Below are 13,530 nucleotides of genomic sequence, written 5' to 3' on the forward strand. Positions count from 1 at the left end.
GGCCCAGAGCTCGGAGTGGGCGGGGCCTGAGCAGGGGCGGGGCGGGGCCTGAGCAGGGGCGGGGCGGGGCCTGAGCAGGGGCGGGGCGGGGCGGGGCGGGGCCGGGGCCGGGAGCTGGGGACGCGGGCCGGGAGTTGCGGACTCCTAGGCTCGGGCCTCGCTGGCGGGTGGGAGGAGCGGCGTCGGGGCGAGCCTGGCGGAGATCCAGGGGGTCGCCCGGCTGTACCCTGCGCACCTCGGATCACCAGCTAAGGGCGCTGGTTCCCACCGAGGCTGTTCAGGCGCCGCTCGCCCGCGTCCCTGCGACAGGAGGCGCCTGCTGGGCGCGCTCCGGGCCGCGCCTCGCGGAGACGCCTGGCTCGGGCCTTGTCCCCAGTGGGCGGCTGGAGCGGGCGCGGGGTCGCAGAGCCTCCGGAACCCCGAGGAAGGGCGCCCCTGAGAGTTGCCCGAGGCCGTCCCCTCGCCACTCGCCTCGCCCCTCCCCGGCCCCGCACCGCCCTCCACCCCGCCTCCCTCGGGTTCCTTCTGCGTCCGGCAGAGCCTGCGCGCCTCCCCCGGACGGCCACGGACTCGCAGCCTCGGCGAGGACGCTGCCTGCGTCCCGGCTGCCTGGACCTCCCCGCGTGGCTCCCGGCGAAGCCCAGCAGCCGGAGGGTGCCGGGTCCGCCTGACGCGCCCCTCCCCACGGGAAGAACGGGGCGGGGGTCCTGGAGGGACGTAAGCCGGGCTCCCCCGGCGTGTTGATGCGAACCCGCGCGAGGAAACTTGCGCAAACCAAAGGAGGGAAGAGTCAGGCAGCCCCCCAGCCCTCCAGGTAGGCCCAGGTGAAAAACAGACGCCGGCCTCGCCTCTCCCGGTGCGGATGATCCCGGCACTCCCACCCCCGCCCCTGCCGCCCCGAGTTCGGCTCCCTCAGCCCCACATCCTCTCTGCTCACCTAAGTGGACCCCAGCTGCTCAGGGAGCATGTCCCGAAGGATAGGGAAGGACAGGGGGCCTGCTTCCCCAGCCGCCCTCCAGACCCCCTGGGCTGGTAGGGGCCCGCAACCCTATGCCCCAACCTGGCCTGCTGCAGGTGAGGGGGGACACCAGGGTAACACAGGAGCAGGAAGGGGGAGAGCCTGTCTAGAGCATCCACCTCATAGGCACCTTCCTTGTGTCCAGGGTGCAGATGCCAGGGCTCTGAGGCCCTGAGGTCCTGTCTGGGGCAAGGGGCCTTCCTCCACCCACTGCATCCCCTGCCTGGCTGAGTCTAGAGGCCACTGAGCAAGCAGACCCTCCACAGCCAGGCACGCTCAGGCCCTCACATGGTCACGGTGCTTATGCTCTGGGCCAGCCTGGATTGCTCATCCCTGTCTGAGATTGAGATTCACAGGGTCTTCCAGTTCCCCCTCTTTCTTTCTCTACTGATTGAGAAACACAGAGTCCTTTGCTCTGGGACCTGGCCACTGCGTGTTCCCTGCAGCCTGGAACCCAGTCCGGGGCCTGGGACATTCCCTGATGAAGCTGTTTAGGTTGCTTAAAAACACGATCAACCCTATTGCTAAACACGTAGAAACTGGCCCTGCCCTGAGCCCAATCCCTTAAACTCTCATCTAAGCTCCACAGCCAGACTCCCTTGCTGCAGACGTACCTGGGTGGAGCATCCCTTGCCTCACCATCGATCCCAAGAAAGCTGAAGCTCCATGTGAAAATTTCCGGAAGAAATGTTCTGGACTGATCACCCTGGCGTTCGCTTCTTTCCTTGGAATCCCAGCCAATTCCATCTCGGGACTGTTTGGGGAAGTCTTTTGAGGCGACTCCCTTGCTGCCACTTTTGGGGCAACTCTAGCTTCCTCATATTTGGCCAGATAGAACAGTTCCAAGCTGTAAATGTTTCCAGGGAAAAAATCTCAACTACAAAGACACTTTCAAGGTGCTGCATTTCCAACAGCACTCTCCGTATCCGCGTGGACGGCCCAGAGCGATGGTGCCTCCAATCCATAGAGCCCCTCCACAGGTCCCTTGCCATCTGCAGACACCCACATCTCAAGGTGAGTTCAGACACCCACATCTCAAGGTGAGTTCAAATGTACTCTGGATTTATTTTATTTTATTTTTTTTAGACAGTTTGACTTTTGTTGCCCAGGCTGGAGTGCAATGACGCAGTCTCTTGGCTCACTGCAACCTCTCTTCCCGGGTTCAAGCGATTCTCCTGCCTCAGCCTCCCGAGTAGCTGGGATTACAGGCACCCGCCACACACCTGGCTAATTTTTTGTATTTTTAGGAGAAACAGCGTTTCACCATGTTAGCCAGGCTGGTTTCGAACTCCTGACCTCAGGTGATCCGCCCATCTCAGTTGCCCAAAGTGCTGGGATTACAGGCGTGAGCCACCGCGCCCGGCCCCATGGATTTGTTTTAATCAGGTGTGGTAAGGCATGCATACGTAAGAATGACTGTCGTGAAGGAAGAAGTTACAGTCATGGGTCCCTGGAAAATGGGCAGGGCACACAGGGCCACGTGAGAAGGACCAGGGATGGCCAGGAGGCAGAAAGGGGGAGAGGACTGAGTTCGGCTGGAGCCTTTATTTTCCCTGGAAGGAGAGGGCAGCCAGGGTAGGTATGCAGAGTGAGCTCACAATGGGACTATTTGAACAATTGTGGCAGGCTCGGGGCTGTAGGGGTGGCCCCTTCTTGTCTGGTACCTGGCCCCTGGGTGACTTAGGGCAGGAGAAATACCGGCTTGGTGAGTGACAGTGTGATAAGGGAGGGAGATAGTTGTGGACTCTGGATTGGTTGGTTTGTGTCAAAGGTGCACTGGGGCTGGGCGCAGTGGCTCACACTTGTAATCCCAGCACTTTGGAGGCCAAGGAGGGCAGATCACCTGAGGTGAGACCAGCCTGGCCAACATGGTGAAACCTCGTCTCTATTAAAACACAAAAAAATTAGCCGGGTGTGGTGGTGCACGCAGGTGGTCCCAGCTATTCGGGAGGCTGAGGTGGGAGAATCGCCTGAACCCGGGAGGCAGAGGCTACAGTGAACCCAGATCACGCCACTGCACTCCAGCCTGGGTGACAGAGCGAGACTCCGTCTCAAAAAAAAAAAAAAAAAAAGGGTGCACTGGAAGGGGAGTGTTTGCTGTCTCTGGGAATTAGCTAGCTCTGGAGGGGGCAGCCTCTCCAGGATCAAGGCCCCAAATGCTTGGGTGACCCTGGAGAGCAGGGACGGAGCCCTGCAAACAAAAGGTTCTTCATTCTATACACACACTCCCTGGTGCATGGTTTCAAAATGTCTTCGTGAAGTCGGGTCCAAGCCTCTATGCAGTGGAGAGGACAGCTAGGGAGGAACAGTGCCTGACGGGTGAGCTGGGGAGGAGCGGGCACTGCCAGGAGGGCACTGGGCTGCTGTGGGAAGGGGTGAGGTAAGCATCAGGTCAGGGGTGCTGTAGGTGTTCCTGGAAGGCACCCTGGGCCCCCTGGACAGTCAGTCCTCACCCACACCACACCCATCAGAGTAAAGAGGAGATCGCGTCTCCCCATAGTGATGATCTGTTTGGGACCGCATGACGACAACCACAAGCAGAATTTGCTTTTCTCTAACAGCCAAATCAAGAGAGACTGGAGGCTTGTGCCACAATTGGGCATCTCTGGGGGTGAGATCTTGGCAGACGCTTCCTACCCTTCAAGTGTCCTGTGGGCAGCCCGCCTGGCTAGCTGGGTGTGGGAGGTTCCCCTGGTTCAGGCCCTGCATGCTGCACCTCCCCAGGCTCACTCCAGGCCTCTGGACTGTTTTCCTCAAGCAGGATTCCCAGCCTCCAAACCTGAGCTAATCTCCCTGCTGGAATGAGGGGAGGCGCCCTGGATCCTCACCCAGCCAGAAACGGGGGAGAGTGCTCCCAAGGGACCCTAGCAGAGGTGGGTGAGTGTGAACAGGGTGGCCACAGCCCCACTGCCATAGGCCAGGCCACAACTTGGAGTGGGCCTGGGAGCTCAGAAGGTTCAGAGAACTAGGAGCCAGGAGCCTCCAAGAGCCACAGCGCCCACCTCACGGAGGGCCGGGGCAGACAGCTGGCCCCACCTGGGCACCATGCCATACAGAGACCCACGAGTGCCAGAGCAGCCATGGGACTGGGGTTTTGGGAACAGCGGTGGTGGCTGCTGTGCACACACAGAGGAGGACTGGCACGGAGGCCCTGGAGATGGAGGCTCTGCTGTGCATTGGGGATGGCCGTGCAGACATCACACCAGGGATGTCCAGGGGGAGGGAGCCTCAGGAAGCAGTGCCACACGGGCTGGTTATGAGTCAACAGTGAGGGTTCTGGCTTGAGGACCCGGTGACATGGGCTGGCAGAGGGTATCTACTGCCGTGACCTTGGAGGGTCTTCTCTGTGCCTGCTGTGCAGGGCACCAGGGGTCCTGAGGGGAGACGGTCGGTCAGGGAGGAGCAGCCTGAATGACAGCGATTGGCTTTGCCCTGGTGCAGGGACTGTGGTCATTCCAGGTGAGGGTGAGGAGAGGTGAGGCCAGGCGAGGCTGGGTTTCCAGGCCCTTCAGCAGCACACGGCCGTTGGAAGTGCATCTCAGGAGGCAAGGGATCCTTCCCTGGGTTCAAGCAGGAGAAACCTGGGGTTCGATTCGCAGCTGCTGGGACCTCCATGTTGTCATGTTGGTCATTCGGGGCCTGTTGTTGAACAGGAACAGCTGCGTTGCTGGTGGGGGCTGTACCATGGAGGAGAGGGGGAGCTGTCAGTCAACCACCATTGTAGACTCTGGGGCGCCCGACGGGCGACAGAGATGGTGTGGTGAGAGGTTGGTGGGACTGCTGAGGTGCCCAGGACCAGAGGGGCTCAGCACAGAGGGGTCCAGGCCGGGTCTGTCCCCCGGGGACAGAGACGCAGTTTGGGTCTAGGTGGGGGTCTGTCCATCAGCCTTGAGCTTGTCCTGGGGATGGCTGAGATTTGACTGTTGTTTCTTTGCAGTCTTGGGATTTGGGAGTAGATTTTGAATTTGAGCAGGTCTAGAGACAAGAAGTTTTCAAGAGTTTCAGAAAAAGGAGTCAGCCAGGCATGGTGGCTCGTGCGTATAATCCCAGCACTTTGGGAGGCCAAAGAGGGCAAATGGCTTGAGCTCACGAGTTCTAGATCAGACGGGGCAACATGGCAAGACCCTGTCTCTATAAAAAATACAAAAATTAGCCAGGTGTGATGGCGGGCGCCTGTAGTCCCAGCTACTCAGGAGGCCAAGGCAGGAGAATCACTTGAACCTGGGAAGCGGAGGTTGCAGTGAGCCAAGATCACGACACTGCACTCCAGCCTGGGTGATGGAACCAGACCTTGTCTCAAAAAAAAAAAAAAGAAAGAAAGAAAGAAAGAAAGAAAACAAAGGAGCCAAGAGGCCACGGCTAGAGCCCACGGCAGAAACCCTCAGCCAGTAGCTCAGACCTCAAGTAGGGTTGTGAGGACTGTAGCCCTGGCTAGGGGAGTGGAGCCCATGGAGGGCCGGCCATTCTCAGTGGAAGTTAGAGGGAGGAGAAGGGGACGTCCTGGTGTGATGGACAAGAGGAGGGTGTCCTAGAGGAGGGAGGGTGGCCGGCCATCGGGACTGGACCTGAGTCTTGACTCATCATTGAGGCCCAGATTGTTTCACAAAAGGGGAGCCTGCTCACCAGCTCTCCCCAGCTCACAAAGACCCACGAACGCGGAGGGGCCCTGGAGCTGCCGGACGTGCCAGCTTGTTGCTGGGCCATGTCGATGCAGGTGACGGCCAGGGCACAGGGCTTGTGAGGCCCAACAGTGTCTTGCCTCCTTGGGGTGGACTCAGAACAGACACAGCTCCAGAGCTTAGAGCCTGGCAGGTGAGCAGCACTGGGTGTGCCTGGTGGGGCCTCTCTGGCAGCTGCCGACAGGCTGGTCCTGAACTCCTGGCCGCAGCTCTCGCTACCTCCACTTCGGTGGCAGGTGCGGCTGTCAGGTGTGTCTCACGGCGAGTGAAGGTTGTCCTCAGGCCTCGGGGCCCCGGTGTCCTCATCTGGTGCCCTCCTGATCTTCCTCACCAGTGTCCTTTCAGACCTGTGACCTCTTGGTCACTTTTATGTGGCCTGCGGGGTGAATGACGGTTCTCCCTCACAGGCCTGTCTCCAGCTGAGCACCTCTGAGCTCCCCTAGACTCCTGGGGGGCAGGGCCAGATCCTCCCATGACCTCGAGTCCTCCAGGGACCAGTGCCCCACAGGTCCAGCCTGCACGGGGACAGGCAGAGCCAGAGAGTGGCCACAGGCCTGCTGCAGCAAGAAGGCCACCGTGCCCATCCTTCCCAGGCTGGCGGTATCTGCCTGTGTCCCTGTGCTTATGGCTGCTGGCGTGAACACAGATACTGGCCCCCTGTAGCAGGCCCCAAGAACTCCGTGGGCCCTACCTGTGCTCCTGTGCTTCTTATGGCTGGGGCAGCAGCAGGCCATGAGGAGCTCTTCTTTCATACGAGGGTTTCAGACCATGCTGGGTGTGCCAGGATGCCTTCGTGGGCAGTGGGTGGCAGGGCCACTCCATCCTGGTAAGCCTGCCCCTGCGCACTCGCGCGGTGGGTGCATACAGGTGGCCGGTGCTCCCTTCCTTGAGAATGGAGGCCTTTTGGCGGGAGACACCCAAGGGAATGGGCAGCACCTTGACAGATTTGCTTCACTGCCCTTGGCTCCTGCCTTGCCCGAGTCTGTGTGTCCCTCAAGAGGAGCCGGTCTGAAGGGTACAGAGGGACCAAGGGATGTCCCCCCAGGGTACGGATGGTCCAGGAGGATGCTTTGCGGCTTCTCAGTGGGAATTGCCGCAGGGAGGCTGGTCTGCCCAATGCCAGGTGCCCAGGGATGGAGGATCCAAGCCTAAGCCACCTCCAGGCCTGTCAGGACAACCTCCTCGGCTCCAGCAGCACAATCTGTCTGGTTCACTGCAGTAACTCTGGGTCCAGAACAGCCCTGACATGTCACAGCCCCTCCCCGTGCAAAAGCTGGTCTCTCAGCTCGTCCTCACAAGCACCTGTGAGGCAGGAGATGCCCTCCTTTGCAGGTGAGACACGGAGGCACACAGGTAAGGCTGCTAAGGGTGCCACCAGGGTCTCCCCCACGCCCACAGAACCTCCTTCTGCCTTCCACAGCAGCTGTGTGTGGGAGGAGGACAGTTGTGGATGACTGCAGGCCAAGTGTGACGCTGAGCAGGAGAGGAGGAGCACAGGTAAAAGGAGCTTGTGTCCCATAGGCTGGGGGATTTCTTTTTCTAATGCAATGTGATCTCCCCCTACCCCCTGCCAACCCCCCTTAGGCTGCTGGTGAAGAAGTGTGAGTAACTAGACTCCTCAGTTAGTGACAGGCTTTTTTCCCCAAGCCAGACGATGGGGACTTCACAAAGAAGTTTGGATCTTAGGTCATAAAGTGAGTCCCTTGCTTAGTGCTCTGCAGGATGTGGTTTGGTTTCAGGATCTGAGTTCTAACTGCCAATCTCAGGCCACTGGCAGTAGTGGGAGGCTGCTGTGGGTCCAACCTGGGGGCCTGGCCACCCATACAGTGTCAGATTAGAGCCAAAGGCCACAGAGCTGGGTGGAGGGCACTGCTGTCCTTGCGGGAGCCTATGACATTTTGCCCGTTATGTAGAAATCCAAGCTAACTGGCCCGAGTTGCTGCCAGGTTGAAGTGTCCACTCCAAGACATCTTGGGCAGAAGCTTGCAGATTTGCCCCTCCATTTAACTCGGGGGACAAGGGCTATGCTGACCCCCCGCCAACAGTGGCCCGGGGCAGGGAGTGGGAGAAGTGGCAGGCCCTGTGGGGAGGGCTGCAGGAGAGGAGGGTCCAGAAGCGGGGCCAGGCAGCAGTTCACCTACCCCAGCGCCCCTTTAGTCAGGACCTGCAGTATCCAGCATGGTGGGCACAAGCCCCACGTGCCATCAGACACCTGGAATGTGCCCTGTCCAAATCGACATGTGCCACAAATGAAAACACTTGATTTCAAAGACTCAGTATGAAAAATCAAATAAAATATCTCGCTGATGATTTTTTGTACTGATTACATTTGGAATTATATTTTGGATTTAAGGTAAATAAAATGTATTACTGTATTTAATTTTACCTATTTTTACATTTTAATTAATTAATTTATTTATTTTGAGGCAGAGTCTCACTCTGTCAGCCAGGCTGGTGTGATCTCAGCTCACTGCAACCTCCACCTCCCAGGTTCAACTGGTTCCTGTGCCTCAGTCTCCTGAGTAGCTGGGATTACAGGTGTGCACCATCACGCCCGGCTAATTTTTGTATTTTTAGTAGACAGGCTTTTGCCATTTTGGCCAGGCTGCTCTTGAACTCCTGGCCTCAAGCTATCCACCTACCTCAGCCTCCCAAAGTGCTGGGATTACAGGCATGACCCACCATGCCCAGTCTCCTTTTATTTTATTTAAAAAGTAGCTCAGAGATAGCGATTTTAGGTGAAGGATTTGGGCTGTGGCCTCTGTGCCCAAAACTTCTGTCTTCAGTTAGATCCTTTCACTTCTACAAAGCAGGCACCACAGCCTCACATCATTTGATCATTTGATCTTTCCTTCTTTTTTTTTTTTTTTTGAGATGGAGTCTCCCTCTGTCGCCCAGGCTGGAGTATAGTGGCGCGATCTCAGCTCACTGCAAGCTCTGCCTCCTGGGTTCACGCCATTCTCCTGCGTCAGCCTCCCAAGTAGCTGGGACTACAGGCGCCCGCCACCTCACCCGGCTAGTTTTTTGTATTATTAGTAGAGATGGGGTTTCACCATGTTAGCCAGGATGGTCTCAATCTCCTGACCTCATGATCCGCCCGCCTCGGCCTCCCAAAGTGCTGGGATTACAGGCATGAGCCACTGCGCCTGGCCGATTTTTTAAGAGACAAAATCTCAATATGTTGCCTGTAGTGATATATAATAATTGTACATATTTATGGAGCACATGATATTTTGACATTTACACATGCACGTAGCCAGGCTGGTCTCAAACTCCTTGCCTTAAGGGATTCTCCTGTCTCAGCCTCCCAAAATGTTGGAATTACAGGCGTGAGCCAGAGTCTGGCCATTAATGTTTTTTAGAGGCTTAATGCGTTTCCTGGGTACTTGAGATACAGTGGCAAATGAGAGTGTTGGGAGATGATGAGTTTGATTTAAAATGCATTTCGAGACATACAAATAAAGACGTCCTGTAGAGAGTTGGATATATAGATAGGAAATTCAGGAGATGTGGACTACAGGTTAGATGCCACCAACATCTATAGAAGATAATTTAGCCATGTAAGTGTATGAAATTGTCCAGTGGGTATGTCAAATGAAGAGACAGATGGCTTTAGGACAGAAAGAAATATTAATCTTTTTTTTTTTTTGAGACAGTCTCGCTCTGTCACCCAGGCTGGAGTGCAATGGCACAATCTTGGCTCACTGCAACCTCCGCTTCCTGGGTTCAAGTGATTCTCCTGCCTCAGCCTCCCAAGTAGCTGGACTATAGGTGTGTGCCACCACGCCCAGCTAATTTTTGTATTTTTAGTAGAGATGGGGTTTTACCATGTTGGCCAGGATGGTTTCTATCTCCTGACCTCAAGTGATCCGCCCACCTCGGCCTCCCAAAGTGCTGGGATTACAGGCATGAGCCACCGCGCCCGGCCAGCAATATGAATCTTTAAGGAATGGGCAAAGGAAAAGATGGAGTAGTGGAGAGGTAGAAGGAAAACTCAGAGTGCAGTGTCATGAAAATATGGGGAAGGGACGATTAAGAGGAAGGCACAGTCAAGTGCTCAGAGGGCAAGAATGACAAGAAGAGTCCGCTGTTTTCAGCATAAGGAGGTCAGCTGGTGACTTGGTGAGGATGATTTTAATGGAGTAATGGGGTTAAAAATCCAACTGCAGTGTTTTGAAGAGTGAACGAGAGGCAAGGGAAGTAGAGACCATGACAGCCCTTTCAGAAAGTTTGGCAGTGGTGGGGAGTACATAATCACTGGGGGAAAACAGAAGGAAAGACACATTTTTAAAAGAAGTCAGAATTGGTATTAGAATAAGAAAATAAACTGCAGAGACAAGCATAAGGTTCGGGGAAGCGGCCAATAGTTAGGAGAAGTGCGTGATGTGAGAATGCCCCCCAGTTGATCGATGGATATGTAATAATTGTACATATACATGGGATACATGTGGTATTTTGATATTTACACATGAATACAATGTGCAGTGATCAAATGAGGGTGATTATGATACCCATCACCTCAAACATTTATCATTTATTTGTGTTGGAAACATTTCAAATCTAGCTATTTTTAAATATGCAATAAATTATCACAACTATCATCACCCTAGTGTGCTATCAAACACTGGAATATATTTCTCCTATCTCACTTTATGTTTGTACCCATTAATCAACATATGTTCATCTCCCACCCCATCCTTCCCAGCCTCCGGTAACCATCATTCTACTCTCTACCTACATTAGACCAACTTTTTTTTTTTTTTTTTGAGATGGAGTCTTGCTCTGTCACCCAGGCTGGAGTGCAGTGGCATGATCTTGGCTCATTGCAACCTCTGCCTCCTGGGTTCAAGCGATTCTCCTTCTCAGCCTCCGGAGTAGCTGGGATTACAGGCACGGGTCACTATGCCCAGCTAATTTTTTATATTTTTGGTAGAGACAGGGTTTCACCATGTTGGCCAGGCTGGTCTCAAACTCCTGACCTCAAGTGATCTGCCTGCCTCAGCCTCCCAAAGTGCTGGGATTACAGGCGTGAGCCACCATGCCTGGCCAAGATCAACTTTATTAACTCCCATATATGAGAATCTACAGTATTTGTCTTCTGTACCTGGCTTATTTCACTTAACATAATGACCTCCAGTTCTATCCGTGTTGCTACAAATGACAGGTTTTTTGTTGTTGTTGAGACGGAGTTTTCCTCTTGTTGCCCAGGCTGGAGTGCAGTGGTGCGATCTCGGCTCACTGCAAGCTCCGCCTCCCAGATTCAAGCAATTCTCCTGCCTCAGCCTCCTGAGTAGCTGGAATTACAGGCATGCACCACCATGCCCGGCTAATTTTGTATTTTTACTAGAGACGGGGTTTCTCCATGTTGAGGCTGGTCTCAAACTGCTGACCTCAGGTGATCCGCCTGCCTCAGCCTCCCAAAGTGCTGGGATTACAGGCGTGAACCATCACGCCCGGCCTAGGATTTCCTCTTATGATGAATAGTACTCCACTGTGTAAGCGTACCTCATTTTCTTTATCCATTCACATGCTGATGGACACTTAGGTTGATTCCTATCTTGGCTATTGTGAATAGTACCGCAGTAAACATGAGCATAAAGATATCTCTTTGATATACTGACTTCCTTTCTTTTGGAAATATACCCAGCAGTAGGATTGCTGGATCATATGGCAGATCTATTTTTTAGCTTTTCGAGAAGACTCCAATGTTTTCCACAGTGGCTGTATAGTTTACATTCCCACCAGCAGAGTACTTGCTTTCTCCACATCCTCACCAGCATCTGTTGTCTTTTTGTTAATAATCATTTTAACCGGAGGAGATGATATCTCATTGTGGTTTTGATTTGCATTTCTCTGATGATTAGTGATGTTGACCCTTTTTTCATATGCCTGTTGGCTTTTTTTTTTTTTTTTTCCGAGACAGAGTCTCTGTCACCCAGGCTGGAATGCAGTGTGCAATCTCAGCTCAGTGCAACCTCTGCCACCCGGGTTCAAGCAATTCTTGGGCCTCAGCCTCCCAAGCAGCTGGGACTACAAGCACAAGCTACCATGCCCAGCTAATTTTTGTATTTTTAGTAGAGACAGAGTTTCACCATGTTGGCCAGACTAGTCTCGAACTCCTGGCCACAGTGATCCACCTGCCTCAGCCTCCCAAAGTGCTGGGATTAACAGGCATGAGCCACTGCACCTGGCCCCTGTTGGCCGTTTGTACATCTTTTGTAAAATGTCTATTCAGATCACTTGCCCATTTTAAAATCAGATTATTACTATTATTATTACTTTTTTGCTATTGAGTTGTGTGAGTTCCTTATATATTCTTGTTATTTTGTTTTTGTTTTTGAGACGGAGTCTCACTCTGTTGCCCAGGCTGGAGAGCAGTGGCACCATCTCGGCTCACTGCAAGCTCCTGGGTTCACGCCATTCTCCTGCCTCAGCCTCCCAAGTAGCTGGGACTACAGGTGCTTGCCACCGCGCCTGGCTAATTTTTTTGCATTTTCAGTAGAGACGGGGTTTCACCGTGTTAGCCAGGATGGTCTCGATCTCCTGACCTCGTGATCCGCCCATCTCGTCGGCCTCCCAAAGTGCTGGGATTACAGGCGTGAGCCACCACGCCCAGCCTATTCTCTTTTTTTTTTTTTTTTTTTTTTTTTTTTTTTAGGCAAACGCATTTCTGCAGGATATTCTGGTCATTAATCCCTTGTAGATGGATAGTTAGTAAAAAATTTCTCCCATTCTGTAGGTTGTCTCTGTTGTTTCCTTGGCTGTGCAGGTTTTTAGCGTGATGTAATCCCACTTATCTATTTTAGCTTTGTTGCCTGTGCTTTTGAGATCTTACCGAAAAAATCTTTGCCCAGACCAGTGTCCTGAATCATTTCCCCAATGTTTTCTTCTAGTAGTTTCATACTTTCAGGTTTTACATTTATGTCTTTAATCTTTAATCTATTTTGATTTTTTGTATATGGTGAGATAGTTTTTTTGTTGTTGTTTTCATTTGTTTGTTTGTTTTAGAGTCTCACTCTTTCGCCCAGGCTGGGGTGAAGTGGCATGATCTCAGCTCACTGCAACCTCTACTCCTTGCTCCACTCCCGGGTTCAAGCAATTCTCCTGCCTTAGCCTCCCAAGTAGCTGGGATTACAGGTGCATGCCACCACACCTAGCTAATTTTTGTATTTTTAGTAGAGACAGGTTTTGCCATGTTGGCCAGGCTGGTCTCAAACTCCTGACCTCAAATGATCCGCCCACCTCGGCCTCCCAAAGTGCTGAGATTACAGGTGTGAGCCACTGCACCCAGACAAGATAGGGTTGTAGTTTCATTTTTCTGCATGTCCTCAAAATGTATTTCCAGTTTTCTCAGCACCATTCACTGCTCTTTCCCCAATGAATGTTCTTGGCACTTTTGTTGAAAATCAGTAGACTAAATATATGGACTTATTTCTGGGTTCTCTATTTTGTTCTATTGGTCTATGTGTCTGTTTTTATATCAGTAACATGCTGGGTTTTGTTTTTTGAGACAGGGTCTCACTCTGTTCCCCAGGCTGGAGTGCAGTGGCACGACTTTGGCTCACTGCAAACTCTGCCCCCAGATTCAATACATCCTCCCAAGTAGCTGGGATTACAGGTGTGCACCACGCCAGCCTGATTTTTGTACTTTTAGTAGAGATGGGGTTTTGCTATGTTGGCCAGGCTGGTCTCGAACTCCTGGCCTCATGTGAGCTGCCCACCTTGGCCTCCTAAAGTTCCGGGATTATAGGTATGAGCCACTGTGCGTGGCCCATGCTGTTTTGATTATTACAGTTTTGTACTATATTTTGAAGTAGTGTGATGCCTTCAGCT

The sequence above is a fragment of the Nomascus leucogenys genome, chromosome 23, assembly GCF_006542625.1.
Source record: "Nomascus leucogenys isolate Asia chromosome 23, Asia_NLE_v1, whole genome shotgun sequence".
Lineage (NCBI taxonomy): Eukaryota > Metazoa > Chordata > Mammalia > Primates > Hylobatidae > Nomascus > Nomascus leucogenys.